Below are 17,825 nucleotides of genomic sequence, written 5' to 3'. Positions count from 1 at the left end.
GGCGGGGGGGGATCGACAGGTTCGCGGGAGGGGGTGGGTTTCAAGGGGGCCATAGCGCGGGGGGTGGGGTGACAGCTGATTCCGAGGCAGTAGGAGTAGGGATACTCCTCCCCTTGCCTTGCAATCAGCTGTGTTGACGTCAGTGACGTCCTGCGTGTCTGCCTCGCAGACCACTTGCAGCCAGGGACCCACGGTCCCAAGCATGGAACGTTGGAGGTGAGAATTATTATATAGGATAGCACTGGTCCCACCACAGATCCCTGCAGCACTCCACTGTTCACTCTCATCTGGTTTCTTTTTGCTATCCCTGGAGAGGTTAGAGGGGCAATAATACAGCAGGGGTGTAAGACAGTGGAGGAAGTGGTTATAGGGGCAGAATGGTACTTTGAGGCCCAAATAACCCAATCTTGTCCCCTCTTCCCTAAGCCGAGTCATTACAACGGTTAATAGCATTAGTTATTTTTGAGATAAATAGACAATACATAAACCAGAGTAAGCAGTGAAATCAGCTCTTCCACATCATGTGCTCCAGAGAAGACAATAAAGTTGAAAGAAGGCCCAGCAAAATAAAACAGGATGCAGGAACAAAGGACCAGCCAGGGCAAGGTAGGATTGCCCCCTCATCTGTTTCTGCTTCACTCATGTCAAAAGGGGAAAAGATGGACATTTATACAGTTCTGGTAGAGGCCTTATCTTCTTCCATCATTCTTGGCATTTTACATTAATGAAGGTGTAGTTCTTGGAACCCATGAAAGTCCTTGAATCCAGGTACCAGAATGTCTGGAACATTCCAAACCAAATGTTCTTGTACTAAGTACATGATGTCCTGATTGTTCCAGTGCAGTGATATAATTGCTAGATGGTTGCTTCACTAAGTATTCCACAAGCAATGCTGTGTTGCTGTGCCAAACCAGGTGAAAGGTCATGCTGAGAAGTATCAAATCCAAAAGGATGCTATCAGGCTCTGTATTGCTTTTATAGGCAGGGGTTAGGGCCTATACACTTACAGATGTACACTATTGTTTATTGGCTGGGACCCAGGCGGGACTAGGATTTACCTAGGAGGCCAAGCAAGCTCTGCACCAGTGGATTCTAAAGGTCAGCCAAGGCTGGGGTGTGGTACGCCTTACATAGCAGGGAATGGGAACAGCAAAAGTATCCAGATCAGAGAGTAGTATTATAGGAAGAGACAACCTCATTGACAGACTTTGATAATATAGTGGTTGAGAAGAGATTTGAAACTTGTTGTCTCAAGATTTAAGTATTGTTATTAAAACCAGCTGTCAAGGGTGTCGAGATGACTTAGAGAAAGATCCAACAGAAGAAGTGAGAAAAGGCAAAATGGAAGTGGATACATTCGTGACTAATGCTGGGTATATCATTTTACAATTTGACACGTCCAGTGCGTTTGACATGGTCAACCATAATATTCTATTGAACATCCTAGAATATTTTGGTATTGGAGGTAACATACTGAAATGGAGTAATGGCTTCCTAACCGTAAGAACATATCAAGTGATTTCAAAGTCAATTACATCATCACCATGGAAACCTAAATGTGGAGTGCCTCAGGGATCGCCACTTTCACCATCTCTCTTCAACTTGATGACTCCACTGGCCAAATCACTATCAGATCAAGGCCTCAACCCATACATCTATGCAGACAATATAACGATCTATATCCCGTTTAAAAATGATCTCACAGAAATCACAAACAAAATCAATCTCAGCTTCCAAATAATAACCTTATGGGCGGATGCATTCCAACTGAAGCTTAATGCATTATCCTTTCATCTCAATATAACAAGATCCATCACACTAACATAAATACTCCAAATTATACTCTTCCTGTTTCGGACACCTTGAAACTTCTGGGAGTCACTATTGATCGAAATCTCACACTAGATTGTCATGTGAAAAATGTAACAAAGAAAATGTTCCACGCAATGTGGAAACTCAAAAGGATAAAACCTTTCTTCCCGAGAGAGGAATTCCACAGCTTGGTGCAGTCAATGGTGTTGAACCAATTGGATTATTGCAATTCCATCTATGCCGGATGCAAAGCACAAATTATTAAGAAACTCCAAACAGCCCAAAACACAGCAGCCAGACTCATATTTGGAAAAGCGAAAAACGAAAGAGCCAAACCCCTCAGAGAAAAATTACACTGGTTCCCATTAAAAGATCGAATTACATTCAAAACTTGTACCCTGGTTCATAAAACTGTCCATGGCGAGGCCCCGGTTGATAATGTTAGACCTCATAGACCTACGGTAGGTAAAACAAACAGTGGATCCAATAAAAGTCCTCTCACAATGAGTGTCTTCCTGAACAAGGTCTTTATTAACAATAGCACAATTGACCTCATAGACCTACCAGCAAGGAATTCAATAAAATCATCACGCACATTCTTGAATCTCCATTACCCCAACTGTAAAGGCCTCAAATATAAATCAATTTATGCATCTAGCTTCTCCTATATCTGCACGCAACTTTGGAATGCATTACCAAGTTCCATAAAAGCAACGCACGATTTGGTAGCCTTCCAGAAACTATTAAAGACTTATCTGTTCAAAGAGACTTATCATTTGGACCCGTCTCAATAAACTATCATCACAACTTTACCAGAGCAAGCTAACATTGAACTCTTTTTATTTGTTTACTTTAATCTCATTGATATTATTGTTATACTTTATCCTTGTTCTCAAATATCTGAAATGAATTGTATATCTACTCATTTCTACTACATGTTCTGTACCTTAAATGTAATATTCTGTATTTCTCATTCCGATAATGGTGATCGCCATTGCAGCATAATGTAAGCCACACTGAGCTTGCAAAGAGGTGGGAAAATGTGGGATACAAATGCAGCAAATATATATATATATAAATAAATAAATAAGAGACTTTTTTTTTTTACTAGTGGAGTATCCCACCATTTATATTATGCCCAAGATATATAAGACTTTGGACCATCCTCTGGGCAGACCCATATCTGCATATGGCTCTATATTAAAACCACTTAAAATTTTTGTGGACCATTTTCTTAGACCATATGTGGCCTACATTGCCTCCTGTGTTTGTGATGCCGCACAAATGATTAACCTTTTGGATTCTTTTGATGGGGACCTTATGGATACCATTTTGGTGATTTTGGACATAGAATCATTATATACCAACATACCACAACTCAAAGCATTATCCATCATCGAGCAAACCACTTCTGCACGCCATATTCTAAATAGGTTAATTCTTGCACTGGCAACCATAGCATTAATTAAAAACTTTTTTGCATTTCATTTTTTTCCCCAAATCAATTACAGGCACAGCCATGGGGGTTTCTATGGCACCAGATCTGGCAAATATCTATGTTGTTCATTCGAAGACACATCTTAAGGATCATCTGTTCATCAATGAAATTCACATCTATAACCAATACATTGATGGGATCTACATTTTATGGAAAGGATCAAAGTCAAGGTTAGAAGAATTCTTTATCTGGCTTAGTTCCCGAGACCACCATTGATTTCAGATGCAATATGATCCAGACTGTATTTCATTCTTGGGCATTTTTATTCACAAGACTTCTTACCCGTTTGTTACTACCATGTATAGGAAATGTACAGATAAGAACACATATCTTCATTTCAAGAGTTTTCATCAAAAAACACTGAAACATCACTTGCCATACTCCCAATTTCTATGATTGAGATGTTTGTGAACAAATTTCGGGGACTTCAAGTAGCCACTATGTGTACAGGCTTAAAAACAGAGGACACCCTGAGTGATCTATCAAGGAAGGGTACCACAAAGCCCTTGTGACTGAATGTTACTGTACCATGAGAAGTGAGACCACCACCAGATCTAGTGTGCATATTGAGATTTTCTCATTTATCATTCCACATCAAGAAAGTTATCAAAGTTTTGGCCTAGCCTTGAAAATCATTCAGGATCAAAGACAAAATGATCATTTTTGCACAAACCCCAAATAAGAACATCTGTGAGATTCTGGTTCCACCTACATTACCAGAAATAATACCACCTTCCTTCAAGACATTGTGACATTACCCATGTGGACGTTATTTATTTTATTTATTTGGATTTTGCTCACACCTTTTTCAGTAGTAGCTCAAGGTGTGTTACATTCAGGTACACTGGATATTTCTCTGTCCCAGGAGGGCTCACAATCTAAGTTTGTACCTGAGGCAATGGAGGGTTCAGTGACTTGCCCAAGATCACAAGGAGAAGTAGTGGGATTTGAACCAGCCACCTATGGATTGCAAGACCAATGCTCTAATCACTGTTCTGTTTGCAAGCATTCAAAGCAAATTACACACTTTACAGACCAACAAGAAGATTACTTTACAACATCGCTCTGATTGTAATTCTGTTTTTGTCATTTATATCATCATCTGTCCATGCAATAAAATATACATTGGAAAAACTAAGAGTAGTCAAAGAATCATAGCGCAAAGAAGCTGTATTAATCATCACATCCGGTCCACATCACTCACTGAACATTGGCTAAAAGCTAATCACACTATTAAAGATCTGAGGGGCCCTTTTACTAAACCACGTAAGCACCTATGTACACCCAACATGCACCAATTCTGAGTTACTGCCCGGCTACTGCGTGGCCCTTTCGGTAATTTCACTTTGGCATGCGCCTGCTACGCGTGCTAGAAAATATTTGTGGGTGGTAATCAGGCAGTAATCGGCATTTTATCCACGTAGGTCAGTACCGCCCGGTTCCCATGTGAGACTTTACCACTAGGTCAATAGCTGGCAGTAAGGTCTCAGACCCAAAATGTACGCGTGACAATTTTCATTTTGCCGCTCGTCCATTTTTGGCAAAATTTTTTAAAAAGGCATTTTTTTTTACAGGTGCACTAAAACAATGATTCTGCGTGCGCCCAAGACACGCATCTACACTACTGCAAGCCATTTTTCAGCGCACCTTAGTAAAAGGATCCCTTAAATTTTTTGTTCTCAAATGTTTAACCACCAGATGGCGCCAAGGTGACACTGAGGCATTACTCAACAGGAGAACAGAAGTTCATCTTGAACAGTTTACAACCTGCAGGTCTGAATTCTGAAATAGACTATAGTATCTTTCTTTGAGGACATTTCAGTTGTGATATAACCTTTTCCTATTGAACATTGACATTTTTCCTTGAATACACTTTAGCAGTAATACAATTTCTTTCTCATTCAACACCAGCATGTTTTTGGTATATCAACACATTGATAATACCTATTTTTTTTGGCATTAAGATATCCCAATTCATTTTCATTGCTATATAGCATTTTCTGTGTTGGTTGTTGGCAGTACTGTCATTGACATTAAGATGGTCCAATTGCTTTTATTGTGGTTCCCAAACCTGGTCCTGGTGGCACCCTAGCCAATCAGGTTTTCAGTATACCTCCAATGAATATTCATGAGAGAGATTTGCATGCAGTGGAAGCAGTGCATGCAAACCTCTCTCATGAATATTCATTAGGGGTATCCTGAAAACTTGATTGGCTGGGGTGCCTCCAGGACCAGGTTTGGGAACCACATATAGTATTATTTGAAGTTACTTTTAGCAGCCTTATATATGTAGCCTTTTCTTATATACAACATAGAGATAAACATATGCTATAATAGGTTATTGACTTTTTGACCACAAAATCACTGTGTAAAGTTATTTTATCAGGCTCATTTTCGAAAGTGATCGCCGGCCATCTTCTGACACAAATCGGGAGATGGCCGGCGATCTCCTGAACCCAGCCAAATCGGTATAATCGAAAGGCGATTTTGGCCGGCGCCAACTGCTTTCCGTCCCGGAGCCGGCGAAACATCAAGGGGGCATGTCGGTAGGGTAGTGAAGGCAGGACGGGGGCGTGCTCACGAGATGGGCGGCTTCGCCCGATAATGGAAAAAAAAAAAGCCAGGCTTGACGAGCATTTCGCAGGCTTTACTTAGTCCCTTTTTTTTCACGACCAAGCTTCAAAAAGGAGCCCCAACTGACCAGATGACCACTGGAGAGAATCGGGGATCACCTCCCCTTACTCCCCCAGTGGTCACCAACACCCTCCCACCCCCCAAAAAACAAAATTAAAACACATTTTTTTCCAGCCTCTATGTCAGCCTCAAATGTCATACCCAGCTCCCTGATAGCAGTATGCAAATCCCTGGAGCAGTTTTTAGTGGGTGCAGTGCACTTCAGACAGGTGGACCCAGGCCTACCCCCCTACATGTTAGACTTGTGGTAGTAAATGGGAGCCCTCCAAAACCCACCCAAAACCCACTGTACCCACATGTAGGTGCCCCCCTTCACCCCTTAGGGCTATGGTAATGGTGTACAGTTGTGGGGAGTGGATTTTGGGGGGGGGGGGCTAAACAACCAAGGAAAGGGAGCTATGCACCTGGGAGCTATTTTTATTTTTTTTTAAAACTTTCAGAAGTGCCCCCTAGGGTGTCCTGGCATGTGAGGGGGGCCAGTGCACTACAAATGCTGGCTCCTCCCACGACCAAATGCCTTGGATTTGGCCAGGTTTGAGATCACCGGCATTATTTTGCATTATGGCCGAAAACCGATGCCGGCCATCTCAAACCCAGTGATCTCTGACATTTGGCCGGGCCCAACCGTATTAGCGAAGAAAAAGATGGCCGGCCATCTTTTTCGAAAATACGGTTGGCTCTGCCCACTTACGGTGCCGGTGATGGCCGCCGCCGTTTGATTATGCCCCTCTATGTTATTTAAGCTTTAGTTTACATTTATCCTTTTTAGCATGTTCTTGAGTAAAATGTGCCTTCAGTATATTTGGTTATATTGCCTTTACATCACTAATATTCAGCAGGCTCTCCACTTACATTGCGCTTACATCATTTGCATACTCCCTTGGTGTTTGGTGCCATTAATGCCATTTAATCCTGACACTATTTTTCTGCCTGCTTTATGTCACCAGTTGTTCAGAGCTGGTCGCTCATAGCAGAGCAGAAGTGCCTGATTTCCTTATGGGTAAGCTGTTTTAAGTTCACTATACTGATATTGCTTTGACTATACTGGTATTACTTTGAACTGTAGCTACATCAAATTATGTTCATTTGTGGTTGATTTGCCTCCACTGTTTTGTTTCTGACTACAGGAACACTACTTACTGTGGTCTTTACGGTCTTCCTATTTCCAGCATATATTATTGTGGCTAGCTGTGCAGTACTACAGACGTAGCCCATTCACTTTGAATGGGCTGTGCCAGTAATGCCACGTGGAAGCCATGCTTTAGACTGCAGCGTATTTATCCTTTTTTATATACCTCGCCAACAACATTATTCAAATTACATTCATGAAAATGGTGCTATATTGTTGCACATTTCCTATTTTCTACTGCGTGGCACTTACCCCAGTGGTAAACAGCAGTGCATGCGTGCTGCATGCCTACCACCTGGGTAGCACATGAGACCTTACTGCTAAGTCAATGGGTGGCAGTAAGGTCTCAGGCCAAAAATGGACATGTGCTGGATTTTAATTTGCCATACATCCATTTTCTGGCCCCTTTTTCAGGATGTGGCAAAAACTGGTCTGGCGCATGCCAAAAATATGCACACACTGGCACAGGCCACGTTTTGCCATGGCTTAGTAAAAGGGCTCCTAGGTTGGCTATTCCACTTAGCACATACTTTATCTTTCTTACTTTGTCATACAATTTTATTGATGACATTTGACATTTCACCACTCAGTTCACCTTTAAACTTTTCACGCATTTCGCTGCAGACTGTGAGTTCATCAAATTTATATCCACTCTGCTTATTTTTGAGTAGTCTAAGTCCTACTGTGTTTTAGTCATTGCATATCATTTATTTTGTACATTTTTTTTAAGGCACAACAATTTGATTTAGTAAAAGATCGTATTCCATTAATATACGTCATCCGTATTTGTATCGGCATTCAACAATGGCTATGTTATTTTATTACACACTTTTTAAATTCTTTTTATTTACAGTATGCTTTTTATTTGTACTGATTTAACTTTTATATCTAGTGGGTATCATGATTTTATTCATGTTTTTACTTATGCATATTTTTTGTACATTATAACTTATGGATATTTATTTCATTTCTACAAGGTTTTGATGACCCCTGAGGCAGACTCACATGCTTAAACATGGCCTTATCAGGTCCAATATGTATTGATTTTGTGAGTACAATAAAGATTCTTACATTTTGGAAATCCTCAGAATTTTTGCCTCACTCCTTTGTTCTTGATTTGGAATGAGGAGGATTCTGTGAATGTTTCGCTCTACTGCGGTCTTCTGCAGGGCTCAATGTTATCTTAACTGTTTAAAAATTTATATTTAAGTAGTTTTGAGTGTAGAAAACTGTGGTTTATGCTGTCCCTTATTTACTGACAATATACAATTGTGGCTGGAATTTGAGAAACATCAAGTTATTTCTGAGGTGATTGGAAAATTATTTGCATTAATTGTCTGAATAGTTTCAAATTAAAGAATTTGGGGCCAGATGCACTAAGGTCCTTGGAAGAACCCTTCCCTTATCGATTACATAGCGAATCGGTAGGGAACGGCAATGCATCAAGGAAACGGAGCGCAAATGAGCTGCTCGTTGTAGCTCACACTTGCATTCGCTATTCCTTTGGAAGCCAGTCAGCCGGTCGGCCAGTCGAGCATGAGCAGAGCAGCCAAGCATTATGCTGGCTGCTCTGCGCATACCAAGGACGTCCTTTATGGACGTCCTTCACTAAAAAAAAAAAAAAAAAAAAAAAAAGGACGTCTCTACCAAGGCACACCTTATCTCCCTGTAAGGCATCCCGCAGGTGGCAAACTGCATCTGCAAGCCGGGGATCGGGGAACCAATCTTCAGTCTTCTACTTTCCTCCTTGTCCACAGTTTAGAACCTCTCTCTCAAGCCCCTCCACACCGTGCCATCAAACTCATACCTGGCAGCTATCGGTGGCTTCTGCTCCAGCCACCTTGCCCCGGGGAGTTAGCAGCACGTCTGATGCCCCTCCTCCAGGTCTCTCTCTCAGCCAATCACAGTGCGTGATTGGCTGAGAGAGACCTGGAGGTGGGGTATAATCGAAAGAGATGTCCAAATAGTTTTTTGATTTGGACGTCCTCGCACCCATCACAAAAAATCTGGGGGAAAAACGTCCAAGTGCTCGTCAGGGACGTCTATGTTAGGCACTTTAGGACGGCCCTGACGAGCACTTGGACATGGCTAGGCAAAGATTTCTGGCTGGTTGTTTTGAATAAAGGACGTCCCTGACAAGCACTTGGATGTTTTTTTCCCCGATTTTTTTTTTGTTAAGCTTATAGAAGTTTTTAGAGGCGAATAAATCCCGCACAGCCCCAACGAGAGGTACAGACCTCCCATTAGATTTTCCACAGTTAGGCAATCAGAAAATGGTAGTGCACCTCATTACAATACGATTTATACACATTGGGGTACTAATTTGCTCTCTGCATTCCGTTTTCATTAGCTGCTACCGTGATCGGAAAATGGCTCAGAGAAGCCTTTTGTGCATGCCATGGTTTACTACTTGCTCGTTAATGGCTCGTTAAAGTTTAGTGCATCTGGGCCTTGGTGCCATGCATATATAGGGTCTTTTTAACTCTGAAGGTAGCAAAAACAAAAACAATCAAAGTATGGCTAGACAGGGACTTAAATTTTGATCAACAGATTTCATTTGTTGTACACGAGTCACTAATTTACGTTTGCTTTACAGATTATGGCCATTTCTCAATAGGAAATATCTAGCTGTTCTAGAATAATCTACTGAAAATCTTTGTACTATGGTCTCCAACTTACCAATGGAAGAGATTGGAACTAGTACAAAACAATGCCATTCATCTAATAATGAATTAAAAAATGGTTTTTGATCATGTTATTCCATGATTACCAATCCGTGTGTTTGATTCAAATTGATATATTTAGTGTTTAATGCCTTACCTTTATAGATCCTTTATATTTACATGATCTTTTAGAAGCATATCAAGCCTCTAGACATCTTCAATTTTCTCAGCAGTGTGTTCTTGTGGTCCCAACGTTACTTGTAAATGATCATTTGGAGTACTGGACCCTAAGCTGTAGATCTGAAGGTAGGTCATTCCACATCAAATATAGGGCCCTGTTTACTAAGCAGCATTAAAGGCACATTAACATTTTTTAATGTGCGTTAACCACGTACGTGCCTATAATATCCCTATAGGCGCCTATATTTTTAGTGCACACACACGAAGTGTAGGCGTGCTAAAAACATAACGCACTTAGTAAACAGGGCCCATAATGTTTTGCAAAATTTTTAAAATATTTAAAGACATGGTTTTATACAAAACTGTTGTGTGAACATGTTAATACTGATGTGTTTGTGTGTATGAGATATGTGATAGCAATAGTCATTGGTCCGTTTTGTATGAATGATTGTTGTTTATGCTTTAAGATTGGAACCAACTTAGGTTTTAGGAGGGCTGTGACAAATTAATAAAAGATCTACTTGTGTGGAGATTATGTTTAGGGAATTTTGGGGAAGAGAGGACTATTGATCAGATGTATCATGCTGCACATTTTTATTAATTATAATTCACCTCAAGCTGTTTGATTAACTGAACAATCAAGTGCTGCAAAGTAAAATATGTGCATAAATCATGACAGCCCATGTTCTGCTAGAATTCTGCCCCTAAACATGTTTACATACAGTTTGTGTAAACTATATGCCTTCTTGTCACCACATATTTTTAATGCATATAACCTCTGGGGTAATTTTATAAAAACTCTTTACATGTGTAAAATGGCCTTGAGAAGCTAAATGCTCTTTATAAAAGTACTTCCATAATGAACTCCAGGTAATTTTTAAGATATTACCAGAAAATAGTGCCTTTCTAATCCCAAAATCTTGCGTCATTAAAACATTTGCTAGTCTAATAATGCTATAAGCTCTACCCAACTACTTCTTGAGTGGAGGAGTAGCCTAGTGGTTAGTGCAGTGGGTTTTGATCCTGGTGAACTGGGTTCAGTTCCCACTGCAGCTCCCTTTGACTCTGGGCAAGTCACTTAACCCTCCATTGCACCAGGTCCAAAATAAGTATTGTATATAATATGTACACTGCTTTGATTGTAACCACAGAAAGGCAGCATACATCAAGTCCCACACCCTTTCCCTTTATGATATATTTGGCAAGCAAACATATGTTTGTTTGTTTTTTTTTTTAAGAGTATGGGGCATCTGGTGGCACAGCTAAGTTTTAAGAACAAGCAAAAGTACAGCCTCTAACACTGAATGATGATTCAGCTAAGAAAAGGAAAGTCAGCTATTTACTTTATTGCAATGAGGTTAAAAATACTGTACAATTCAGACAGCTGATGAATTAAGACTACTTCAATAAGGAAAAAAATCTGAAGCTTAAATACAAGAAAGAATTACATCAATGGTCTCATTCTAGGGATTTAAATAGCAGGAACATCTGTCATTCACCAGGAATTTGAGCTCAGTTCAACAGCACTCAGATGGCAGAATTGACTTCTTTTACTTGAACTGCAAAGAGAAGTTTTAAGGTAAGAGGAAATCTAGCATACTAACCACGCAACATCTATCTTCCCACAGAACAGACTGAGCCAGTCCGGGTTTTACTTCCATTTGCTTTCAATGGAAGTAAAACTCGGACTGTCTAAATCTGTTCTCCTTTACCTGGAGCCATTTGGTAACCCACGTGAAAACCCCCAAACTACTTGTGATCTGTACCTGGGGAAAGTGGGCAGGACAGGAAACTTGTTATAGAATAGAAATATTACACAGGCAATTATTTAAATTGTTAAAAATTTTATTTGAGACTGCAAAGAAACCATTCAAATAGCTGACAGCATACAGCTCTTCTCCTTGACTCTTCTGCCACCAAAGAAGCATTTTTCAAGTATTGCTGGAGTGCTCACCACATTCAGTATATGGAAAATGAGTAGAAAGCACAAATACTTTTTTTTCAGCCTTCAAAGATATTGTTCAAAATTTCTCCAAAATACAATGGGAAGAGCCCCATCTAAATTCCTAACAGCAAAATGTGAACAGAAAAATGACAGCCTGTTTACACAGTTAATCTATATAATGGCAAATGCCACCCACAACTCTGCTTCACTCCTCTGTTGGCAGCTTTCTGATGGTATACATCAAAGCACATGCTGAAACAAAGGCACAGACATGACTTTATATTTGGGCTGTATGTGTGCTACTAGTGAAAATTTTAGATTTCTGAATCATAAGAGTATTTGCTTCCTAATCTTTACAGATTTCCTGAATGAAAATATCGAAGTAAAAATGTGTTCAAGTCAGTGTTGTTTTCAAGAAGCATTTACTTTCCCCAAAAAAATTCTGATCAAAACCATGTTGACTAAACTGAATGCACATACTGAGAAGAAAGGTAGCTGTGAAGATGACAGGTTTTTGAAAGTATAAGCTGGCTGTTAAAATATGTATCACAAAAGACAGGCTCTCAAAAACATATAAAACACAGGGGTCCCTTTACTAAGCTGCGGCAAAAGGGGGCAGGGTATTTTTGACATGCACTGAGGCCCCCCTCTTACCACAGTGGGTAAAAGGCTGTTTTTTTTTTAGAAAAAAGAAATGGCTGTGCGGCAAGTGAAGCACCTGCTGTGCGACCATTTCGGGGGAGGGGGGGAGCACTTACCAAGGGCTCCCGTGCTAACCGGGAAGTGCATGGCACTGCCCGATTACCGCTGGGTAAACACTGGCGCTACAAAAATTAAAATATTTTTGAAGTGCCAGAAATGGCGCATGCTGGGGGGTGGGAAGTACTGCTGGGCTGCTTTGGTAGCCCAGCGATACTTCTGGTTTAGCGAGTGGTAAGCCCGTGTTGGGCTTACTGCCGCTTAGTAAAAGACCCCCCCCAGTGTTGCTCTTCAACTTATTTCATTCTAGAACTCTGGCAAGAGTTTGAAGATACCCTCATGCACAGTCCTAGTTTATGAACACCAAGCATAGTCATTAATTCTCTGTACTAATTTCAAAAATTCAAGGCATTTAGTGCAACAGAAATAGCTACACAGACAAATACCTTTTACTCCAGTTCATAGAGAACAGAATTTCATTTTGGGGGGGGGGGGGGTAATTTTATAAAGGTTTTTAGACATGTAAGGCTGTTTTACATACAAAAGGGTTTTTACAAAATTGTGAGACCACATACACACATAAGGATGGACGCAGAAAAGATCATGCATACTTATATGCATGTTGCATGTAGGTGTTCACAAAGGACACAGTTGTGATTTTAACTATATGCGATGTTGTTTTATTACATGTTGTATGTACTGAAATACTTTAATTCTAAATCTAGCCATTTGTGTAAATTTATTTTTAAATGTTTTTTTATCCAATTTTTAAATGTATTTGATCTTACAATGTTTATTTTGTCATTCATATTTAAAACATATATGTGTAGTCCAATTAAAAAAAATTTTCAACATTTTTTTCAAAATGTTTTAAAATATTTCAGTGTGTGTGTGTATATATATATATATATATATATATATATATATATATATATATACAGTGGGGGAAATAAGTATTTGATCCCTTGCTGATTTTGTATGTTTGCCCACTGACAAAGACATGAGCAGCCCATAATTGAAGGGTAGGTTATTGGTAACAGTGAGAGATAGCACATCACAAATTAAATCCGGAAAATCACATTGTGGAAAGTATATGAATTTATTTGCATTCTGCAGAGGGAAATAAGTATTTGATCCCCCACCAACCAGTAAGAGATCTGGCCCCTACAGACCAGGTAGATGCTCCAAATCAACTCGTTACCTGCATGACAGACAGCTGTTGGCAATGGTCACCTGTATGAAAGACACCTGTCCACAGACTCAGTGAATCAGTCAGACTCTAACCTCTACAAAATGGCCAAGAGCAAGGAGCTGTCTAAGGATGTCAGGGACAAGATCATACACCTGCACAAGGCTGGAATGGGCTACAAAACCATCAGTAAGACGCTGGGCGAGAAGGAGACAACTGTTGGTGCCATAGTAAGAAAATGGAAGAAGTACAAAATGACTGTCAATCGACAAAGATCTGGGGCTCCACGCAAAATCTCACCTCGTGGGGTATCCTTGATCATGAGGAAGGTTAGAAATCAGCCTACAACTACAAGGGGGGAACTTGTCAATGATCTCAAGGCAGCTGGGACCACTGTCACCACGAAAACCATTGGTAACACATTACGACATAACGGATTGCAATCCTGCAGTGCCCGCAAGGTCCCCCTGCTCCGGAAGGCACATGTGACGGCCCGTCTGAAGTTTGCCAGTGAACACCTGGATGATGCCGAGAGTGATTGGGAGAAGGTGCTGTGGTCAGATGAGACAAAAATTGAGCTCTTTGGCATGAACTCAACTCGCCGTGTTTGGAGGAAGAGAAATGCTGCCTATGACCCAAAGAACACCGTCCCCACTGTCAAGCATGGAGGTGGAAATGTTATGTTTTGGGGGTGTTTCTCTGCTAAGGGCACAGGACTACTTCACCGCATCAATGGGAGAATGGATGGGGCCATGTACCGTACAATTCTGAGTGACAACCTCCTTCCCTCCGCCAGGGCCTTAAAAATGGGTCGTGGCTGGGTCTTCCAGCACGACAATGACCCAAAACATACAGCCAAGGCAACAAAGGAGTGGCTCAGGAAGAAGCACATTAGGGTCATGGAGTGGCCTAGCCAGTCACCAGACCTTAATCCCATTGAAAACTTATGGAGGGAGCTGAAGCTGCGAGTTGCCAAGCGACAGCCCAGAACTCTTAATGATTTAGAGATGATCTGCAAAGAGGAGTGGACCAAAATTCCTCCTGACATGTGTGCAAACCTCATCATCAACTACAGAAGACATCTGACCGCTGTGCTTGCCAACAAGGGTTTTGCCACCAAGTATTAGGTCTTGTTTGCCAGAGGGATTAAATACTTATTTCCCTCTGCAGAATGCAAATAAATTCATATACTTTCCACAATGTGATTTTCCGGATTTAATTTGTGATGTGCTATCTCTCACTGTTACCAATAACCTACCCTTCAATTATGGGCTGCTCATGTCTTTGTCAGTGGGCAAACTTACAAAATCAGCAAGGGATCAAATACTTATTTCCCCCACTGTATATGTTATTTATGTATATGTTGTTTTTTAATTTATGTTTTCAAATTTGATTATAGACTCCTGATGCAGGCCTAGCGGCCAAAACACAACATTGTGTCGAGTCTTCATACCTTAATAAATATCTTTATTATTATACATCTTCTCAGACTTTGGAATCCTTGGTCGTCCTCCCACTTTTATTTCATTGTGTTGTTGTCCGTGGGGTGTTTTGAGTTCTCCGTCTTTTGACGGATTTCTTTCCTACAATATGTGCAGGTACACACATATAATGCAAGTACACAAAAACGCAAGTGAAAATTGGGTGTGGAAATTTATACACTATTGTCCTCTTAAAATCCTCCAACTGTGGGTGTCATTTTCTAACAAAAGATCAATAGGTAATAATGCCAGTATTTACACTGCATAGGAACGCTACATGGTGATCAGTGCTGCATATATAACTGAATAATCCAAACCAGGCTGGAAATAGACTCTCTCACATTTATAAACATATATTTTACTTAAAAAAATACCGCTTGATTCTATATGGTTCACAAGGCTTTTTAACACAGGTAGTGAACAAGAATATCTATAAAACCAGCCAAGAGTTTTTATAAATAGATATCAAAGTAGATTTTGTAAAAAGGAAGAAATAATCAGAGCCAGGAAAAACAAAAACCAGGCCAAGAGCATAAATTACTCCTGTATAACATGGAATTCCTGTCATTGCATGTTGTTAAACAAAAGCAAGTAGAAAACACATTTATCTTTTTTTCATTTGTGAATAATAATATGCACCTCTTTCAAAAGTCTGCACTCTCTTCCCAATAGTGTGCTCATTCAAACCACTGCACATGTGTGAACCACTGGGAAAAGTGTGTGCACTATTTCTAAAAAAGCACACCCTCTTCACAACTCATACAACACACAAGGGGGGAGGGAGGAGGCTGGAAAAAAACGTGGAGTGTGGGCGAAGAGAGGACTGGAAAAATATGGATGGTGTGTGGGTGCAGGGGGGTGGAAAAACTATGGATGGGTTGTGCGTGCACGGGGGAACTGAAAAAATATGGATTGTGGGGGGCTAGAAGGTGGATGAGGCGTATGTGTGTGCCACGGGAATGGAGTTGAGGTCTGCATGAAAGTGAATGGAAAACTGCAATGGGGGGGAGGGTGGTATTTCATGCCAGGGGGAGATACCAGCCCTTACAATAGGGGAATTCTGCACAAAAAAATTACAAATATAGTGTGCAGAATTTTCATTTTTGCACAGAATTCCCCCTGGAGTAACACAGAGAGCAGTCAGGAAAGAAGGTCTTTAAATGACTGCAACAGAATATCAGTACAAAATTGATTTCAATCTGATCAAACACATATATAAACATGTAAACTATTTAAACTATATAATGCAGTGGGTTGTCAGAGAACAATAACAGGGCTAACAAAGACTATTCACTTTAGTCCACTGTAATTAATTTCACCATATATCAAATGTCTGACATTCTTGCTTCAGGTGCTTAATAGAGATCAGGTGTTACAACATCAGGGCAGTAATATCTAGCAAAGAAGGGGCAGAAAAGACCTTAAAAACCACAATATATTTAAAAGTAAATAATTGCTACCAAAAGTAAGAATAAGAAATAAAGAGAAAAATGGTTGTCTCATTTCCCCTATACTTTAACACTGAAATCAGACACACAGGGTAAATGGTCATGGATTTCTTATACCGCCTTTCTGTAGTACAACAAAGCGGTTTACATATTTTACATGCAGGCACTTTTTCTGTCTCTAGTGGGCTCACAATGCAAGAGTTGTACCTGGGGCAATGGAGGGTTAAGTGACTTGTCCAGGGTCATAAGGAGCTGCAGCGGGAATTGAACCCTGTTCCCTGGGTTCTCAGCCCACTGCACTAACCATTAGGCTACTATGTTAGACAAACACATAGACAGCCTATGGAAAAACAAACAAACAATAGGGCATTATATGGATATAATCTAAATAGTTCTAGGTAATCATTCAAACTGCTCAAAGGAACACTTCCGGTCTACCCAAAGGTCATTTTCTGGTACTATGCATCCTTTTGGTCTATAGTGTTTTCCTATATTTTTTCTTTTGGTGTTGGGGGGGGGGGGGGGGGGGGGGGAGGAGGAGGAACCCTGTTCCCAATGTGTTGTTATCTGATGTTTTGCTGCAAACATTTAATGACCAGTTAGCATTTTACAATTTGAAGAGGTGAGTTCCAAAATCTATTCGGTACAAAAAGCTGTACTATGGATAAATGGCTGCTCTCAGTGTGGACGTGTAGAGCACTGTCTCCTGCTAGCCGTTTCTTTGAAGTACCGATCTAACAGCTGACCCATTATATTTTGCTACCATGTCGTCAACATCTACCCGGAGTGACAGCTCTGCTGTATTTTCCGCATCTAAAAGGAATAAAATTGACCTTCCTGAGAAGGCTCTGCAGTCACCATTGCCTGGGGACAAAGCCGATCACCCCGCTGAAGATCTTAAAACACTGCATGCTCTGATGAAGCAAAATCTTGCAGCTACCTGTGACATCAAAACGGAACTAGCATCTATCGCTACTCAGCTGGTTCAATATAATGCTAGACTTGAGTTTTTAGAGGATCGTATGACTGCCCACGATTCCCTTCATCAGGAGCTGGATCGGAAATTGAGTAAACTTGAAATTTTGCA

The 17,825-nt window shown here is 40.5% G+C and overlaps 1 long non-coding RNA gene across 1 annotated transcript; it reads left to right on the top strand.

Moving 5' to 3' along the window:
* Window positions 1-663: 663 nt before the first annotated feature.
* Window positions 664-9,443, top strand: LOC115460051. Its single transcript, XR_003940361.1, has 3 exons — window positions 664-674; window positions 6,245-6,251; window positions 9,361-9,443. It is a non-coding gene; the product is annotated as an uncharacterized LOC115460051 (long non-coding RNA).
* Window positions 9,444-17,825: the final 8,382 nt, after the last annotated feature.

The sequence above is a fragment of the Microcaecilia unicolor genome, chromosome 1, assembly GCF_901765095.1.
Source record: "Microcaecilia unicolor chromosome 1, aMicUni1.1, whole genome shotgun sequence".
In the NCBI taxonomy this organism is placed as follows: Eukaryota; Metazoa; Chordata; class Amphibia; order Gymnophiona; family Siphonopidae; genus Microcaecilia; species Microcaecilia unicolor.
The sequence above is the reverse complement of the archived record's forward strand: the minus strand, read 5'-3'. Positions and strand labels throughout refer to the sequence as shown.